Here is a 19,237-nt window from a genome sequence, read left to right as displayed (position 1 = left end):
ATCAGGTCTTTAATTCCTTTTAAAACACTCGACCGTCATGATTCGGCATCCATTCAATGGATTTGCTGTATAGATTCTTATGTATTTGAAGCGATTAATTTGAAAACAGATCATTTGTATCATGATCGGCCTATCAAATAGCCGCTTCACTCACAAGTTTTCTGATGCGTATGTGTTCATTTGGGTAATTACGACTTATTTTTTCTTTAATGATGAAATTTCATGAGTGGAGCAGTGTAGAGGGAGCTATTAAACAATAACATCATTATCCATTAATAAGAATCACGTGAGTTCAGATTGAAGTTGCCTAAAAACTAGTGTCATGCAGGTACTCAAGGCAGATGTTCACAGAAGATAGAATGTCTGTGTGAAATGGTAAGTGTCTAATGGAAACACATTTTCATGTAAGAAAATGTTAACTTTTTCCAAAACCAGATGTCTTCTGAACTAACCAGTTGGAGATAATAAAATGGGGGTTCCAATCTTCATCTCTACATTTGACACAATAGTTTTATGATGTGTTAAAATGTTTCCTTCTTTTTTTTTTTTACTTTAACCTTTTTCATGCTGTTTATTACTTTTTATTTTGTACAGTTATTAAGTAACTAGTTTCAAAATTCACTCCATTTAAACACGAATCTTAAATTTCGTGTTACTGTTCATACACTTTTCACCTGGGATATTTTTCAACACATTTCTCAATCGGTCTGAATTTTCTTTCTTTTCGTTTAGATTGATGCAAACTTAATCTGTCTACTAGTGAAGTAATTTATTTACTGGAGGTAATAGCTGTAATGGAAGTCCTTATGCCTTTGAGTCACACTCACTTTCACATCTGTTACTGAGTATAACAGAATCAATGGAACCTGGTATCCATTACTCAATACCTATAAGATCCTTTGTAGAGTGTGTTCTTTCAATACCCAAGTGTTCTGATAGTTATATAATCAGTGAAATACTCAACCTCTGTACACATTTACCATCCATCTCATAAAAACAGTCATAACTTTTGGTCCCCAATACCACATCGTTTTGCTTAGATAGTAAATTAATTCTATTTAGTTAGACCAAGTTACTTATATATGTTTCCTTCTCAAGGTTTTATACGTCACTCAGTCCACACCTGCATCTGTCCTTTTGATAACACATTTATGGACAGCTCAAACTTAATTTCCAGTCCTTATCCTTCTTCACAAAATACCCCCTCTTAGTACTTCCCCTTAAATATCACTCATTCATCAGACTCGGTATCAAATTATCATTCCACTATCACCACTCTCCGGTTTCAAACGTGGCTTTTGGATTAACTGTACATGTAGCTTATTTACTTTTCATTTCTATATATCATTTTTCCTGTACTATACTACACTAGAGAATGTTGTAACTGTACAATCTCCTGCTGGTTAGTTTGTGGTAAAACTGGTTTTAGAAAAGTACTGGACCAACCAAATAATATTAGTTGGTTAAGAAACCCCTGTCATATCTTCTTCAAAAGGTTTATTCCCAGGTGGTCTGGTATAGAAAGGAGACAGACAGGTCGAGATGCACTGTGTTGGCTAGGATATCACACATTACCATGGGAAAGGTGGACCAACCATCATATCTACAATTAAGGATGTCATCCTCTTTTTAACAGCCAGTTTAGTGAAACATACTGTCAAGATGGGCGAAGACTGTATCTGGTTATGAGCGTTCTCTCACATGTGTTTTCCTCTAAGTTGAGATGTCATATTCCATAGAGATGAATTTGGACACTTTCCGAAGGGTGCTCGTCTAGGTAAATTATACACTGTTTCCTCAACCAAGTCAATGTGAGTTTAGGTAAGATGTAATAATTTCTTGCACTGATACCTCAACTCACACTTCTGGTGCTTCTTTCCTTGGAAGCAGCTGCGAAAGTAGAAGTAGTCACGTTCCTGTTGAAACCTTGGGTAGGTGGAACTAGTGGCGGCAGAAACTGAACGGTAAAGCCATCTTATGAGAAGTTGTATCCAACGGAAATATATTTACGGTGTATGAGAATATTAAGTTTTCATAAATTCACAATCAACGTCCTATAACTTTTCTTTAAAAGATATAAACACTACACATGTCAAGCAAAGCTGAAAATCAACATTACCAAAACTGTATTCAAATTTTATGTGTGTAATATAAATAAATAAATGTGTGTAATATATAAATAACTATAGATAAACGTATTTACTGATCCTTCTGTTTGTAAGTTGAAAAGTAGAATTATTTGATTTTCTTTATGCAAAACACTTACCATCATAACTTATCAGTATGTTTGACCTGTAAAGGCAGATCACAGATATAATGACACATTTAAATGATATAACAGTAATATCGGATTCCATGTAGTCCAAAACATCAATTATGGAAAGGATATTGTTGAAACATTTTACTCAAAAGAGATTCAAAGAGACTATATTCACATGTTCAGATTATTTATTGATACGAATAATTGAAATCATGTATATGTTTTTGCAGTAAGATTTTATCAAAACTGTAGGTATGCTGTATAAATAAAATTATCAAAAACAACAACTAAAGTCTGAATTCTTTAAACAGTGAACAGACAATTTGATATATTTTCATTACATTGGTTCTTGACCAACATGAGGAATTTCTTTACATTTGTTAATTTAAATACAATCATGTACTGAAAATACAAAGTACTAACTAATTTACATTTTATCATATCTTTGTATAGTTCTACTATTATTAGATAGGATTGTTTAAAAGATTCTAACAAACAAGTTTTTAAATCTTCATAACATGTTTGATCCGACCTGATTTATTCAATACTAAATTATTATTTAACAGATACTGATCAAGAAAACATTTGTACATTTACTAAAATATTAAAATTGTTCATGTATGATGATTTAATACGATCACATTTTATATATTTAGTAGTATGCACAGGGTTCAGAATGTTATATTAAAATAATGTTGAATAAACAAATCAACATCTTGAATATAAGGTTCCAGTGGCACAGTACCAACATTATTTGTAATTTAGTATGTAGTTTGATGTTACTAAGACTTTATCACATTTAAGAAAGTATGTGATGGTCATGAAAAATAATCATGTACATGGATTGTGAAGATGCGTTCAGATGAAGGACTTTTCAAGATGGAAATAGTCCTTAAACTTGAATTAAGAAACAAGGCAACACACATCAACATTTTCAACAACTTTCACTAACACTATATTATTGGTATACATTCATTAACACTATATTAGTCCTGTATGGCCAGATGAGAAGTCGCTTGACTCCTAATGTGAGGGTGACGGGTTCAAATCCCTGTCCCACCAAACATTCTTGCCCTTTCAGCCAAGTGACGGCTAATCCCAGTCTTCATGACTAAAAGACTAGGTGAAGAGTTGGCGGCCTTTCACTGCTAAATTAGGAACGGCTAGCGAAGATAACTGTCGTGTGACTTTGAACAAAGTTCAAGCTACACCAAACCAATTAACACAATATCACTGGTAGACTTTATTCTGTAAGGGATATATTCGACTTTATTTTGATATAGTTTTGTTGAAGGGGTGTTTACTATAAGCTACTTTATTAATACCATTTTACGATATTAACACCAATAACAGCTTCGCTTCAGTCACAGTGACACCCATGTTGATGTCTCAGAAGTCACAGTGACACTTGTAGAGGTAACTGAAAGCGGAGCTAGTTTTACTATCTGACATTTTGTGTGTAAATATGACGAGTTTCTGTAACGTTTATTACATACAGGAAAACTTTGTGTTTATAGTTTTGACTGATGATTTACATAAGGTAAAATGTTAGTAATTTGGAATGTCTATGATGAACTCCTATTCCAACCTTGCAACAATAACCACAGACTTAGCTGCCGATACATTAGTTTTGTTGTCAGAGACACAGTTATGGACATTCCAGACACAGAATACCTAGATATTTTCAGTTACCTGGAGTTCATTGCCTCATATTGAAGGTATGAAAAGTTTAGATGTCTTGAAATAGGCTGAGTATCAGATTCGTTCGTTTTGGTAATATAGTCGAAAGTAAAGAACTGGTATAAAATTGTTAAATTGGACCCTGATGTGTTCTATATAATCACCTTTACTTACTTAGCAGTATTTCATGTGTGATGATAGGTGATATCTTTCCTTACCTAAATTAGAGTCAACTTGTTTGTCAGGTTGTTCGATAACGTTTACCACATCTATTAGTGTTAGACCTATATTCTTTGTTTTTGAAATTTCTCTCAAAGCTGCAAAGACTATCTGAGCTAGCCGTCCCTAATTGAGTGGTTTAAGAAACGAGGAAGGCAGCTGGTTATCATCACCCTCCGCCAACTCTTGGGCTACTATTTTATCAATGAGTACTGGGATTGACTCATTTTATAACGCAACCTCGACTGAAAAGGCGAGCATGCTTGTTGTGACAGGGATTCGACCCGTTTTCTTCAGATTACATGTCGAGTACCCTAACCACCTGGATATGCCGGGACGTTAGACCTGGAATCTAGATCTAATTGTTTATCTACACAACGCTTGTATTGTAACGATACGCTACATGTACATTTTTAATTTACAGACCATATACTAGTAAAGTTTTTAATGTGTGATTTTATCCAAATATTCACATTTCGTGTAAAACAAGCACCACCTACAGGTTGGTAAATATACTTACAGTTTCTGAGATAATATAATGTATTGATGATATATGTGTAATTAATTTGTTAAAATGACTCAACACTTACAAAAGTTCTATCTTCATATTGGTGAACTACTAATCCTGTTTGACAATAAAATAGTGAAAACATTAGGACCAACACGGTGATTAACTTACCTATTTTAATTGTATATATTAATATATTAAGGGTGTATTTCACATGCTACCCTATATATGTAATCATAACTGTGGGCTAGGATGGAGTATTGTTTTAGTTGGGCTTGGTTGGGTTTGTATCAAAAAATGTCTGTTTTTGAAGCTTTTGTGGTTCTAATATTAATATTCGTGATGCTCTCCGATGAAACAGTGGTGCATCTTCAGATGTACATCTCTAAAATCAGTGGTTCGATTCCTCTTGGTAGATGCAGGAGATAGCCCAATATTCATGATAATTTCATTCTCCGAAAGAAAACACTTTAAATACGTTACGAATATGTTTGTAACTACGTCAGTCACAACCACTGTCCTACAGTTGTTTGTATGGGTTGTAGTTCAACTAGAGGGTCAGGACTTGACTGTACGTAGCACGTGCATAACAGGAATATGATGGTGTTACTCACGTGCAGCAGCCATATTATTTTACATGGAGACACCAACAAAGATAACCAAAGGTCAACCCTGTATTTTTTCAACCAACAGCATCACAACCAACCAATATTATTACACGATTTAATTCTAAGTATTTAACTGAAAATGGAGTTTCTGTTTTTAATTATTTTGTTATTAGGTCCAATATAGCGGAATAAACAAAGCCGACAAGATGCATGAAGTCACATGCATAACCTTTAGAACAGTCTCGTACACGTTACTCTAACACCTACACATAGACGCAAGCCAGTCACAGTGACATCTATAACAGTCTCAGTAATGTTGACATTTATAACGGTCTCACACTAGCCATTGTCACCCATAACAATAGTCAAATCAGCCACACTGACGAATATAATCGTTTCTCAACTGTCATTCTGACACCCAAATCGTCTCACACCAGTTATACTGACATAAATAATCAATCCTAGTTCCACTAATTCACATCGTAGTCTCACAACAGTCACAATGCCTCTAATTTAAACAATAAAACGTAGATTTATTTATTAAAATCTCCCATTTTTCACCATATCTTCATTGCTACTCAAATCAGAAATCAGTACAATATAAAAATACAATATTAGAAACATTGCTTTCCGTGTATCATTTCTGTAGCTGACCAACTGTAGTACAATTAGAAGTAATGTATTGTTGTCTTTTCTTTCCCTCCGTAGCTTCCTAGTTTATCAACACATACTTGATTATTCAATAATTCTCTGTGAAGAAGACACTATATGTATTATTTTTACACTGGTCTGTCTGAAGAAGTACAGAATTTTATTAAAGTTTCATTTTTCAAATGGATTTAAGATTTTATATGTTTTAGTTTGTGTGTTACTAAAATAAAGTCTTGTCCTCTAATTGGAATAAAGCTTCTTGGTGTGATAATTTTATTTTTATGTAACATTATCTGTCGTACGTTATGCAAGAGCTCTACAAACTTCACCACTACATCACTTACTGGTAAGGTTGGTATCGAACCCTGGATACCTTGTACAATAATAAAGTGGTTTACCTACTGAGCTAACGTACTGGATATTCGATAACTAAGTACAAAGTCATTGGACAGCTTCCTACTCTATGTTATGTATCTATAAATCGTATTTTAGTTGTCTTCTACTCACTATGGTACTTCAACCAATATCCATACAGGTTTTTTAAAATATTTAGTATTTCCGCTACTAATTTATCTTTCTTAATTGCTCAGTACGTAAATCGTTTAAAATACTAAACACAACTATCTGGTCCAATCTATCGGTTAGTTCGTCAACTGTATTTGAGAAATATCAGTTTTGTAAGATTATTCCCCCATCAGCTACCTTATAAATACATCAGCGGTACATCTTTAATACCTTTGAAATTCCAACTGTACTTATATTCAACATCAATGGTTTCAAGCTCTTGATTAACAATAATTTCTCTTTATTAACCATTTTATGATAACTAATTCTGCTGTTCTATCGACGTGGTTTTGTTTGAATTTCACGCAAAGCTAAAGGTGGGCTATCTGCGCTACCCGTCCCTAATTTAGCAGTGTAAGACTAGAGGGAAGGCAGTTAGTCTCGAGTTAGTATCTGTGTGCTCCATTCACCTACTGCATCCTCACTTAAAATAAATAAGTCGTGTAACAACACGTACTGTCAGTCGAAGTTCCAACAGCTAAGCTAAACCAACCACTCGGCCTACCTCCTCACCGTTACGTGATTGGTGAAGTTTTGGAGGATATTTTTGGAGTAAATGACAACAGGTTGATTAAAGTAAAGAAAGAAGTTGAGGTAGAGAAGTTAGTTTAAGGTTATATAAGTAGTGTAAGTAGAAAATAATATTAAATAAGTAACTGTGGCTACTGCTGGCATAGACATCACTACTACCAGAAGGGCTGATGATAATGTGGAAGCTGTACCAGATCCACCGACTCAAGTAGGTTCGTGTGGCACTAGACACTACTACTACCAGAAGGGATGATGATAATGTGGAAGCTGTGTCAGATCCACCCACTCAAGTAGGTTCGTGTGGCACTAGACAGTACTACTACCAGAAGGGCTGATGATAATGTGGAAGCTGTGCCAGATCCACCCACTCAAGTAGGTTCGTGAGGCACTAGACACTACAACTACCAGAAGGGCTGATGATAATGTGGAAGCTGTGCCAGATCCATTCACTCAAGTAGGTTCGTGAGGCACTAGACACTACTACTACTACCAGAAGGACTGATAATAATGTGGTGCCAGATCCACCCACTCAAGTAGGTCGCGGGTTCGCATCCCCTTCGCGCCAAACATGCTCGCCCTTTCAGCCGATGACTAGATGCCTTCCGTCTAGTCTTACTCTGCTAAATTAGGGACGACTAGCACAGATAGCTCTCAAAAACAAACAAACAATATATGTATTATAGATAGGCTGATGTAAAAAACAGCCGCAGTAAAGTATACACAAAGAATGTTTATAGAGATACCTTTGAAAGCAAACGATAGAATGTTTAAATTATATAAAATCTTACCCTAATCATTAGCTTTAAGCCATTCATAGCTCTAACTGTATAAAATAGCAACCAATATATTTCAGTGTCAAGTGATCAACGTACTTATGTGGAAATGACAGAAGAAGAAATGCTAAACTGTGTAGAAGGACCCATTAGAGTATGTGACCCTAGTTCAGTAATTTATTCAGCACCCATTATGACTTGAAGTTATGCAATATTAACAAGACTTTCCTATGGTGGAGGTCCATTTTGGGCTGTGCTTTAGCCAGTTTACCTGAACTGAGTCATTATGTGCGGCTCTTAACATTTTTATAATATTCCATTTTTCATCTCCAGTCACTAACCTGTCCAAAAAATGTGAGTTACGTTCATACGAGTGCAGAGAAGTGCAAATATCCATTCTTGCTCTAAGGTTGGCTTCTATCAGATCATTGGGGACCCATTTTTCAAGTTTTGATACATTTCCAAGTTGTTGCAGATGACAGTGAACTGTTGAATTAATCTTCTGTGTTAGTTCTTCAAATGTTACAGCACAGTCTTCATCAAGTGCAGCCAGCAGCAAGTCATCATTAAACTTAAGCTGTAGTCACCTGATCTAAGCTTCTTAAACTACGTTCAACGTTTACTTTCATTGAGAGACTCCGCACCAAAAACACTTTGAATGTTTTTGTGGTTTCTGCTGCACTATTGCTTTTTTTAAACTCATAAAGCATTTTTTGCCTTATGTGCTCCTCAGACACATCCATCTTTATAAGGGTTTATCTGATAAATGATCTGAAAAAGTAGAGTTGTGATAGTTTCTTTTATTTGTCTCAACATTTTTATACACGTCCTACGACATATTTTAGTCATTAAAACCTTCTGAAATGATGATGCACTTTCTGTATTGAAATTTCGGACATCACTTATGAGATGACCTGATAAATTATGAATAATTTTATTTAGTTCATAATGAATAACAGACAATATGTAAATCATGTAGGATTACTTCAAAACAAACATTAAGCTGACTGTGTACAAGATAAAAAGTTTTTCCGTTAGATAAAAAGAGTCCACTGTGAACAAAATCAAACAAATAAGTATTAAAACGATACAAAACACTGCTGTTCTGTATAGTGAAACAATCATTAAGAAACTCTTACTTTACCTGACTTAACATATATAAATATATGGACACATAACTTGTTAGTTGATTTGTTATCTCGGGATACTGATATATATATGGATTTGGTATTTAGTTGAAATTTCAAAGTATAAACATCTGTGATGTAGCGTGTGGTTCAGTTCTTTCTTTATTCAATAAAATTTATTACTGAAGTTGATATGTATATCATTATATATAATTTCCTACGAAATTTATGTTGTAGCTATAGGTTTATGTATTAGTGCACAGTTGGTACAATGTATACAAGGAGGTTGACATCGACACTTGTAATCTCTTCTCTAAAATGTGTCTACTCTGAGTGCATGTTTACAAAATCTTTGACATTTTGTGTTGGTTCGAACATCTGAGAACCAGTTTGAATCAAGTGACAAAGAAACATAATAAGATTTTTCATCTTATTTGCATCATGGCACATTTCAGGCTATATTTGTTTCAAAAGTTGTTACATTTTCCTCCTTAGACCTTCATGAATATCTATGTTTGGATAGTCCATTGTTTTATATTTTTATGTCGCATATTTATCATATAACAAAGTTAAAAAATAGAAGTTAGCTTGCTTATAATAACAAATAAAAATATTATCAATAATAATATTTTATATGGTATATATAGCACAAGTAAAATCAATAAAATTATTTGTAATATTTTATAAAATACTTCACTCACTTATAATCATCATAGAGGGACAAATTTTGACTTTTTAACATAATTGTATGAATATAAATAGCAATCTACACCGCTTCCAAAGTTGAGTTCCATTTGGGACACCCCAATGGTTATTTTTGTCTAAAATAATTAAATTTCGTGTTATCTATAGATAAGATGATAATTTTGAATACATACCCTTTTAGCAGCATGTTCGTTTATTAATGTATTTTCGAGAACAACTGGAAGGATTTGAGAATTCGTTTGACATGAATACTCATGTTATAACATAAAAGTACTGTTAAGTGCATATGTTGTTAATTTATTTCGAGAGTCAATATTTTATTATTGTTTAGTTTTGTTCGTAACATGATATTTACAAGTAATTAATTTGACGGTCAAGCCCAATATTCGTTGTTAAAAGAGTAATTCAAGAGGTGGGATGGTGATAACTTGCTCTCTTCCCTGTAGTCTTACATTGCTAAATTTGGGACGGCTAGCACATATAATCCTCTTGTATGTTTGTATGAAAAACAAAGTAAATCATTTATACCTTCCCAGTGTACGGTAACTTCTGGAAGAATATGCAACATGTGATGATATTCTAAATTTATATATATTATGCAATAGTTTCTTCATGAACAATTGTTAAAGTTTCCGTTAAAAAAGTACAATTGTTATTAATTAATCATAATTATGAGTGACAGAAAAACTAAAAAAGTACTCTATGTTTTCTTTATCTCACGTTACCATTTCATCAATCTCGCTGTTTTGGGCCAAGAATATCTGACCTAAGCGCCTCTAATTATGTTCAGGGATTATCAAGTCCTGTTGGATATGTCTTCGAAACGCTTAGCCTAAAAGACCCTGTATTAACATTCATATTTTCATTTACTATCTTACTATCCTTGCATTAATTTTGTTTTATGTAATATATGTATGAATGTTGTATATTTATCGATTTTAATGAATCAATTAATCAAATGTTTAATCCGTGAGTTGTAAAACATATTTTAAAGTGTTGTCATGTAGCAACAAACTGACCCACAATAATAAAAGTCCGAGGCTTTAGGTTTGTGTGTGACCCCACATATCTGCAAGAGAAAAGAACCTAGAAACTTAAAACTTTGTACACATACAACATGAAGGTATTATTACTTATTCACGTGTGTGCACATCTTTTTAATGAGAAATATAGTGAGAAACTACAAAGTAAAGAAGAGTAACCACCATAACACCAAAAAAAAGAACCTAAACACCGAGATGTTGCACCCACACTGAAGGTGTGCACCAAGGTATTACTTATCCACGTGTGTACACATCTTTTCAATGAGAAATATAGTGAGAAATTACAAAGTAAAGAAGAGTAACCACCATAACACCAAGAAAAAAGAACCTAGACACCGAGATGTTGCACCCAGACTGAAGGTGTGCACCTAGGTATTACTTATCCACGTGTGTATACACCTTTTTAATGAGAAATATAGTGAGAAACTAGAAAGTAAAGAAGAGTAACCACCATAACACCAAGAAAAAAGACCCTAAACACCGAGATGTTGCACCCACACTGAAGGTGTGCACCTAGATATTACTTATCTTCGTGCGTGTGCAAATGTGTGAGAAAATATTTTTATTATGCAAATTAGCGAGAAACCACATATAAAAGAAATGTCAGCGTCGCAGTTAATCAACAGTATTATAAAACTGTTTATAGTAATGGCATCATTTAGTGTTGAACTTCGGCTTAACGTTGATCTAAAATTACAAGAATTGTTTTCAAGACTAAAATATGTTTTTATAATAAAATGTCATATATAGAATCATTTTAAGCAAGAGATGGCACTAATGTAGCAATTCGGATTAAAATACACAAACAGTATTTTAGCTCATCTATGTTCGAGATTTAAATAAGTAAGAGATTGTGTAAATTTAAAAATGTGATGTATATTTGACAAAATATTCATGAACCGTGATGACGAGAAAACCCACTTATAGAGAAAATTATATATTTAAAACGGCTGGAATGGATAGAGAAGATACTAATAGAGGAGCGAACAACGTTTCGACCTTCTTTGTGAACCTGACGATGACCGTAAGTTAACATAGTTAACTCGAAATCACATACTGGGTTATTACCGGATTTGATCTGTAAAACGTGCTTTTATGTTTAGCTTTAGCATAAAAAAATGTTTTATTTGTGTTTTGGTTTATGAGAAAATAGTGGGATTGACCGTAACACTATAACGCCCCCACGGGTGAAAGGGCGAGCATGTTTGGCGCGACCGGGATGCGAACACGTTTGGCCATGCCGGGGCGCAGCGAGAAAATTTCCTTATTTGTTGTAAATGAAATGATATGAAGATAACAAGCAGATACGACCTCTATTGCTATTTAGAAGTGAAATCGTAATATATCTGACTCTAATACTTTGAATAATTAAAACATTTAAAATATCCTAAGTTAAAACCGTAAATAAAATGCTAACAACGTTACAAAATTATTTAGGTTTTATTAAATAGCAAGGAAATTATGCGGAAAAATGATTAAAAATATACCTATTCCATCAACTAAAATTCCGTATTAGCTTTGCTTAATTTATGAAATACTAAATATATATATATTCTGGAATATTTTATATAAAATATAAGTTTTCCAAAATCAAAAGGGTGTCGGGAAATTCTTCGATGTATATATATATTTCCTCAAGTTTTATTTTACTATTGTTTTTGCAAATATTATCAAAAACACACACATTACCCTGCTAAGTATTTGAGATCTAAATCTCTATTCATACCTTTTTCTAAGTATTTATTCCTCAGATCTCCATTTTGCATTATTTTTCCCTCTGCTTGATATCCAGGACCCTATTCTTCACGTCTTGCTAACTATTTGACAAACAAATCTCTCATCTTCTTTTTCTATATATCTAATATCTACATCTCTATTCTACGTTGTGTAACCCACCACTTTACGCCCACATATCTATGCTTGTTAGTCTTCTTATTTGAATTTCAAAGATATATTCGACATAATTTTATAAAACTCTGGCATCCATATACTTATTTTTTACGTACCTTTTAACTGTTACACATCCATATCTTTATTCTTCACTCCCTTGCCATATATATGATATACAAATCGTCATTCATTATTTTTATTAGGTATTTATAATTCAAAGTTCCATTTTGCATTATCTTACCTACCGCTTGATATCCAGGTCCCAACTCTTCATCGTCTTGCTAACTATTTGACAAACGAATCTCTCTTCTTCACCTTCTATATATCAAATATCGAAATCTCTCTTCTACGTGGTATAACCCACCACTTCCCGCCCACATCTCTATTCTTATTATTCTTGCTACATGAATTTCACAGATATATTCGACATAATTTTATAAAAATCTGGCATCCATATACTTATTTTTCACGTACCTTTAAATGCTTCACATCCATATCTTTATTTTTCACATATCTTTTACTGTGTGACATCCACATCTCTATTCTACATAGCCTTGCTATGTATTTGAGATCTAAATCTCTATTCATACCTTTTTTTATGTATTTATTCTTGAAATCTCTCCAAAATAGTGTCATCCAAAACATTATTCTTCATCGTCTTCTAACTATTTCACAAACAAATATCTCTTCTTCTGCTTCTATATATCTAATATCCAAATCACTATTTCACGTTGTATAACCCACCACTTTCCGCCCACATCTCTATTCTTGTTAGTCTTCTTATTTGAATTTCACAGATATATTCGACATAATTTTATAAATATCTGCCATCCATACCTTTATATTTCACATACCTTTTAACTGTGTGACATTTACATCTCCATTCTTCATAGCTTTCCTAAGTATTTGAGATCAAATCTCTGTTCATACCTTTTCTAAAATTTATTCCTGAAATCTCCATTTTGCATTATCTTATCCACTGCTTGACATCCAGGACCCTATTCTTCATCGTCTTGCTAACTATTTAACAAACAAATCTCTCTTCTTCACCTTCTATATATATCTAATATCGAAATCTCTGTTCTACGTTGTATAACCCACCACTTCCCTCCCACATCTCTATTCTTGTTAGTCTTTTTATTTGAATTTCACAGATATATTCGACATAATTTTATAAAATCTGCCATCCATACCTTTATATTTCACATACCTTTTAATTGTGTGACATCCACATCTCCATTCTTCATAGCCTTGCTAAGCATTTGAGATCTAAATCTCTGTTCATACCTTTTTCTAAGTATTTATTCTTCAAATCTCAATTTTGCATTATCGTACACACTGCTTGACATCCAGGACCCTATTCTTCACGTCTTGCTAACTATTTGACAAACGAATCTCTCTTCTTGACCTTCTATATATCTAATATCGAAATCTCTCTTCTACGTTGTGTACCACACAACTTCCCGCCCACATCTCTATTTTTTGTTAGTTGTCTTATTTGAATTTCATTGATATATTCGACATAATTTTATAAAAATCTGGCATCCATATACTTATTTTTTACGTACCTTTTAACTGTTACACTTCCATATCTTTATTCTTCACTCCCTTGCCATGTATATGTGATCCAAATTGTCATTCACTCTTTTTTACTAAGTATTTATAACTCAAATTTCGATTTTGAATTATCTTACCCACCACTTGTTATCCAGGTCCCTATTCTTCATCATTTTGTTAACTACTTGACAAACAAATCTCTCTTCTTCATCTTCTATATATCTAATATCCAAATCTCTATTCCTCGTTGTATAACCCACCACTTTCCGCCCACATATCTATTCTTGTTAGTCTTCTTTTTTGAATTTCAAAGATATATTCGACATAATTTTATAAAATCTGGCATCCATATACTTATTTTTCACGTACCTTTAAATGCTTCACATCCATATCTTTATTTTTCCCATACCCTTTAACTGCGTGACATCCACATATCCATTCTTCATAGCCTTGCGAAGTATTTGAGACCTAAATCTCTTTCATACCTTTTCTAGGTATTTATTCATTCCTCAGACCTCCATTTTGCATTATTTTTCCCTCTGCTTGACATCCAGGACCCTATTCTTCTTCGTCTTGCTAATTATTTCACAAACAAATCTATCTTCTTCTCCTTCTATATATCTAATATCCAAATCTTTATTCCACGTTGTATAACCCACCACTTCCCGCCCACATCTCTTTTCTCGTTAGTCTTCTTATTTGAATTTTACAGATATATTCGAAATAATTTTATAAAATCTGGTATCCATATATTTATTTTTCAGGTACCTTTTAACTGTTCCATATACATATCTTTATTCTTCACTCACTTGCCATGAATTTGAGATCCAAATCGTCATTCACTCCTTTTACTAAGTATTTATAACTCAAATTTCGATTTTGCATCATCTTACCCACCGCTTGATATCCAGGTCCCTATTCTTCATCGTCTTGCTAACTACTTGACAAACAAATCTCTCTTCTTCATCTTCTATACATCTAATATCCAAATCTCTATTCCTCGTTGTATAACCTACCACTTGCCGCCCAGATCTCTACTCTTGTTAATCTTGCTAATTGAATTTCATAGATATATGTGTCATAATTTTTTAAAAATCTGGCATCCATATATTTATTTTTCACGTACCTTTTAACTGCTCGACATCCATATCTTTATTCTTCATTCCCTTGCTATGTATATGAGATTCCAACCTTCATTCATTTTTTTTACTAAGTATTTATTCCTCAAATCTACATCTTGCATTATCTTACCCACTGCCTGACATCAAGGACCCTATTCTTCATCGTCTTGCTAACTATTTAACAAACAAATCTCGCTTCTTCTCCTTCTATATATCTAATATACAAATCTCTATTCCATGTTGTATAACACTCCACTTCCCACCCAAATCTCTGTTTTTTTTAGTCTTCTTATTTGAATTTCACAGATATAGTCGACATAATTTTATAAACATCTGGCATCCATTTTCTTATTTTTCACGTACCTTTTAACTGTGTGACATTTACATCTCTTCATAGCTTTCCTAAGTATTTCAGGTCTAAATCTCTATTTATACCTTTTTCTAACAATTTATTCTTCAAATCTCCATTTTGCATTATCTTACCCACTGCTTAACATCCAGGACTCTATTCTCCATCGTCTTGCTAACTATTTGACAAACGAATCTCTCTTCTTCACCTTCTACATATCTAATATCGAAATATCTGTTCTACGTTGTATAACCCACCATTTCCCGCCCACATATCTATTCTTGTTAGTCTTCTTATTTGAAGTTCACAGATATATTCAACATAATTTTATAAAATCTGGCATATATATACTTATTTTTCACGTACCTTTTAACTGTTCCACATCCATATCTTTATTTTGCACTTTCTTGTCATGTATATGAGATCCAAATCGTCAATCATTCTTTTTATTAAGAATTTATAACTCAAATTTCCATTTTGCATTATGTTACCCACCGCTTGCCATCCAGGTCCGTATTCTTCATCGTCTTACTAACTATTTCACAAACAAATCTCTCTTTTTCTTCTTCTATATATCTAATATCCAAATCTCTGTTCTACGTTGTGTAACCCACCACATCCCGCCCACATCTTTATTCTTCTTAGTCTTGCTACTTGAATTTCATAAATAAATTAGTTATAATTTATAAAAGTCTGGAATCCATACCTTTATTTTTCACGTACCTTTTAACTTTTCGACATCGATATCTTTATTCTTCATTCCCTTGCTATGTATATGAGATCCCAATCTTCATTCATTCTTCCTACTAAGTATTTATTTTTGAAATCTCCATTTTGCATTATCTTACCCTCTGCTTGTCATCCAAAACACTATTCTTCATCGTCTTCTAACTATTTCACAAACAAGTATCTCTTCTTCTGCTTCTATATATCTTTCCAATTTCTTTATCTCTAGGTGTGTAAACATCCTAATAAACCTTTCCAGTATGCTTAATCATGGCCTGTCCAATAAAAGGACTAAAGTTCTGACCAAGGGCCAATTAGAGTTTAGTCCTTTAATTAAGTCACTGGTTAGATTAGAACACGTGTTTCAAAACTAAATAACGATGTATACCAAAAGCAAGAAGAAATCCTCAACAACCGCCAAACTTTAACTTCTTTCAGACAAGTGTAGAGTAGGTTTATCTTTGAACCTTTTTTTCTTTTAGTTTTTATATTATTTATACCAGCGTAAAAATCTTGTTCAAAATGAGAGGAAACACTGAAAACCAAATCTATTTTGTATCAAACTGGTGATGTACAAAAGAATTAATAGTAAATATATAAAATTACCTTTTCCAGGAACATGCTACAGGTTGTTCTTGAATGCACTACATATAACTGAATAAATATGATGTATATTGACGCGGCCCGGCATGGCCAGGTGGGTTAAGGCTGCGACTAGTAATCTGAGAGTCGCGAGTTCGCATCCCCATTCGCACCAAACATGCTCGCCCTCAGCCATGGAGGCGTAATAATGTGACTGTCACTCCCACTATTATTTGTTGGTAAAATAGTACCTAACACTTCACAGTGTATAGTGATGACAAGCTGCCTTCCACTGCTAAATTAGGGACGGCTAACACAGATAACAAACGTGTAGTTGTGCACGAAATTCAAAACAAACAAACAAATAAAACTTATTAAGTTGTGTTAACCTTCTGTGGAATTTATAGTCCTTCCTTGGTGAAACAACGACAAGTTTATCTAAAATTCGGGTTCATTTTGCTACAGTAGACAAAGAAAAATGGCCCAATGTGGTCTTTGTTCTAAAACAATCAAACAAAACCTTTGATTTGTTTCATAACATAGTCATACGATATTAAAATTTTAATCCTAAAGACCTCAAATCCAAGTAGCAAGTTGATTTTAAAGAGTTTCATCATTAAATGAGTTATAAGTAGACTTTACTAGAAAACCATTAGCTGGTTTTATTTACCTATCTATTGACGAGATTGGCTAAAGATAAGAAACAAATACAGGGTGTTCGGAAAGTCACTGTGCACTTATATATTTAGTAACAGACATGTTTCAATATAGAATACAGGAGGTAAATATGAATGACAATTATAAACAATATTGAAAGTGATCCCCATTGGCATCAATACAGGCCTGGATCCTTCTTATTTTGTTTCTAAACACCGCTATCAGTTGCTGGCTTGAAATAGACTGAATAAAATATGATTACAAAACTGCACAGTGACTTTCTGAACACTCTGTAGTACCACAAATTAGGAAATCAAATTAACACCAGGAAAACAAAATGACTACAGATTGAGTTTGGCCGGGAGAGAACAATCGTAGATACACAGGATTGTGGATGGGTACTAAACACTTACATTTTAATGCAGGCTTTGGTTTAAACTGTAATCATTTACCTATCTGGTGTGTTTTGGATCACGAACCTCCATTAGAATATAAACAACATCAGTTTAAAACTCAATTTGAAAAAGCTCATTGGAAAGGAAATGCAAATGTAAACAAATATAAACTTACTGTTTGTGTAAATAATAAAAATGTAGTATAGCGATTCCTCTCTATATATATTTTGTGTATTTTATATATCATTATTCATTATTTTCAAATGTAATTTCAGGATGAGAATACTTAGCGGAGATCTTTAACTGTTTGTTTTTCAATGTTCCTCTTCACTTGCTTTTCTTCATATGTAGTGAACGTTCATGAGGATATTTTTTGTTATGACGTTCTGAAGAAAGTAGTGTTACTTTTCAGTTGAAATACAAAAGTAAATTATGTATATTTTTAAAATTCGAATAAAAACTTATTTTTCTTTAAAATAAGAAAAACTTTTTTCTTTACAGATCTATGCCTTAAGATGAACATTATTCAACGTATAATGATTAACCCTTACCTTATGTCCGATTTGATAAAAAATCTTCAGCTTACTTAACACAATATTCACCTATACTGCCGAAAGTTCGGAAAACTGTATCTGGATATTTCTTTATACATATAGAGGAATGCCTGATGTTGTTAATTCAAATTTGTTCGAGAAAATATATTTATTATTTGTTGCAGTCCTAACATTTTCGCTTGGCCCGGCATGGCCAAGCGTGTTAAGGCGTGCGACTCGTAATCTGAGGGTCGCGGGTTCGCATCCCCATCACGCCAAACATGCTCACCCTTTCAGCCGTGGGGGCGTCATAATGTGACGGCCAAACCCACTATTCGTTAATAAAATAGTAACCCAAGAGTCGGCGGTGGGTGGTGATGACTAGCTGCCTTCCATCTAGTCTTACACTGCTAAATTAAGGACGGCTAGCTTTGTGCGAAATTCAAAAACAAACAAACATTTTCGCTTTAGGTAATGTATCAAACAGTTCTTTAAAATATTTCTAGTCCTTATAACAAAATAACAAATCTTGTATATTCTTATTATCTGGTATTTATACTATAATTTTTTTTACTTTCTAACCCAGAAACTAAAGAAAGTCTTAATTTTTCCTCCTTTAGTGTCACAATTCAAAATAAAGGATAAACCCTCTAATTGTATAACGTGGCTTTCCACTGTCGCGCAAGTACCCGTAGATATTTGGGACCACCACTTATTCTATAATAGATACAGCGTCTGTATAATGCCTTGGCGGACGA

The 19,237-nt window shown here is 33.4% G+C and overlaps 1 protein-coding gene across 4 annotated transcripts in view; it reads right to left on the bottom strand.

The window, feature by feature from the left end:
- LOC143231324 (uncharacterized) overlaps positions 1 to 19,237 on the bottom strand; it is a 196,480-nt gene that overhangs the window by 131,237 nt on the left and 46,006 nt on the right. Inside the window, exon 6 of one of the 4 annotated variants that reach the window (XR_013016880.1) lies at positions 5,828 to 8,565. The exons of the other annotated variants lie outside the window; for them this stretch is intronic. The gene's annotated coding sequence lies outside the window, so the exon portion shown is untranslated. Of the gene's footprint in view, positions 1 to 5,827; positions 8,566 to 19,237 lie in introns of those variants that run through there. 4 annotated transcript variants of the gene reach the window in all.

The sequence above is a fragment of the Tachypleus tridentatus genome, chromosome 1 (assembly GCF_004210375.1).
Source record: "Tachypleus tridentatus isolate NWPU-2018 chromosome 1, ASM421037v1, whole genome shotgun sequence".
Lineage (NCBI taxonomy): Eukaryota > Metazoa > Arthropoda > Merostomata > Xiphosura > Limulidae > Tachypleus > Tachypleus tridentatus.
This window is presented reverse-complemented; position numbering and strand designations above follow the sequence as displayed.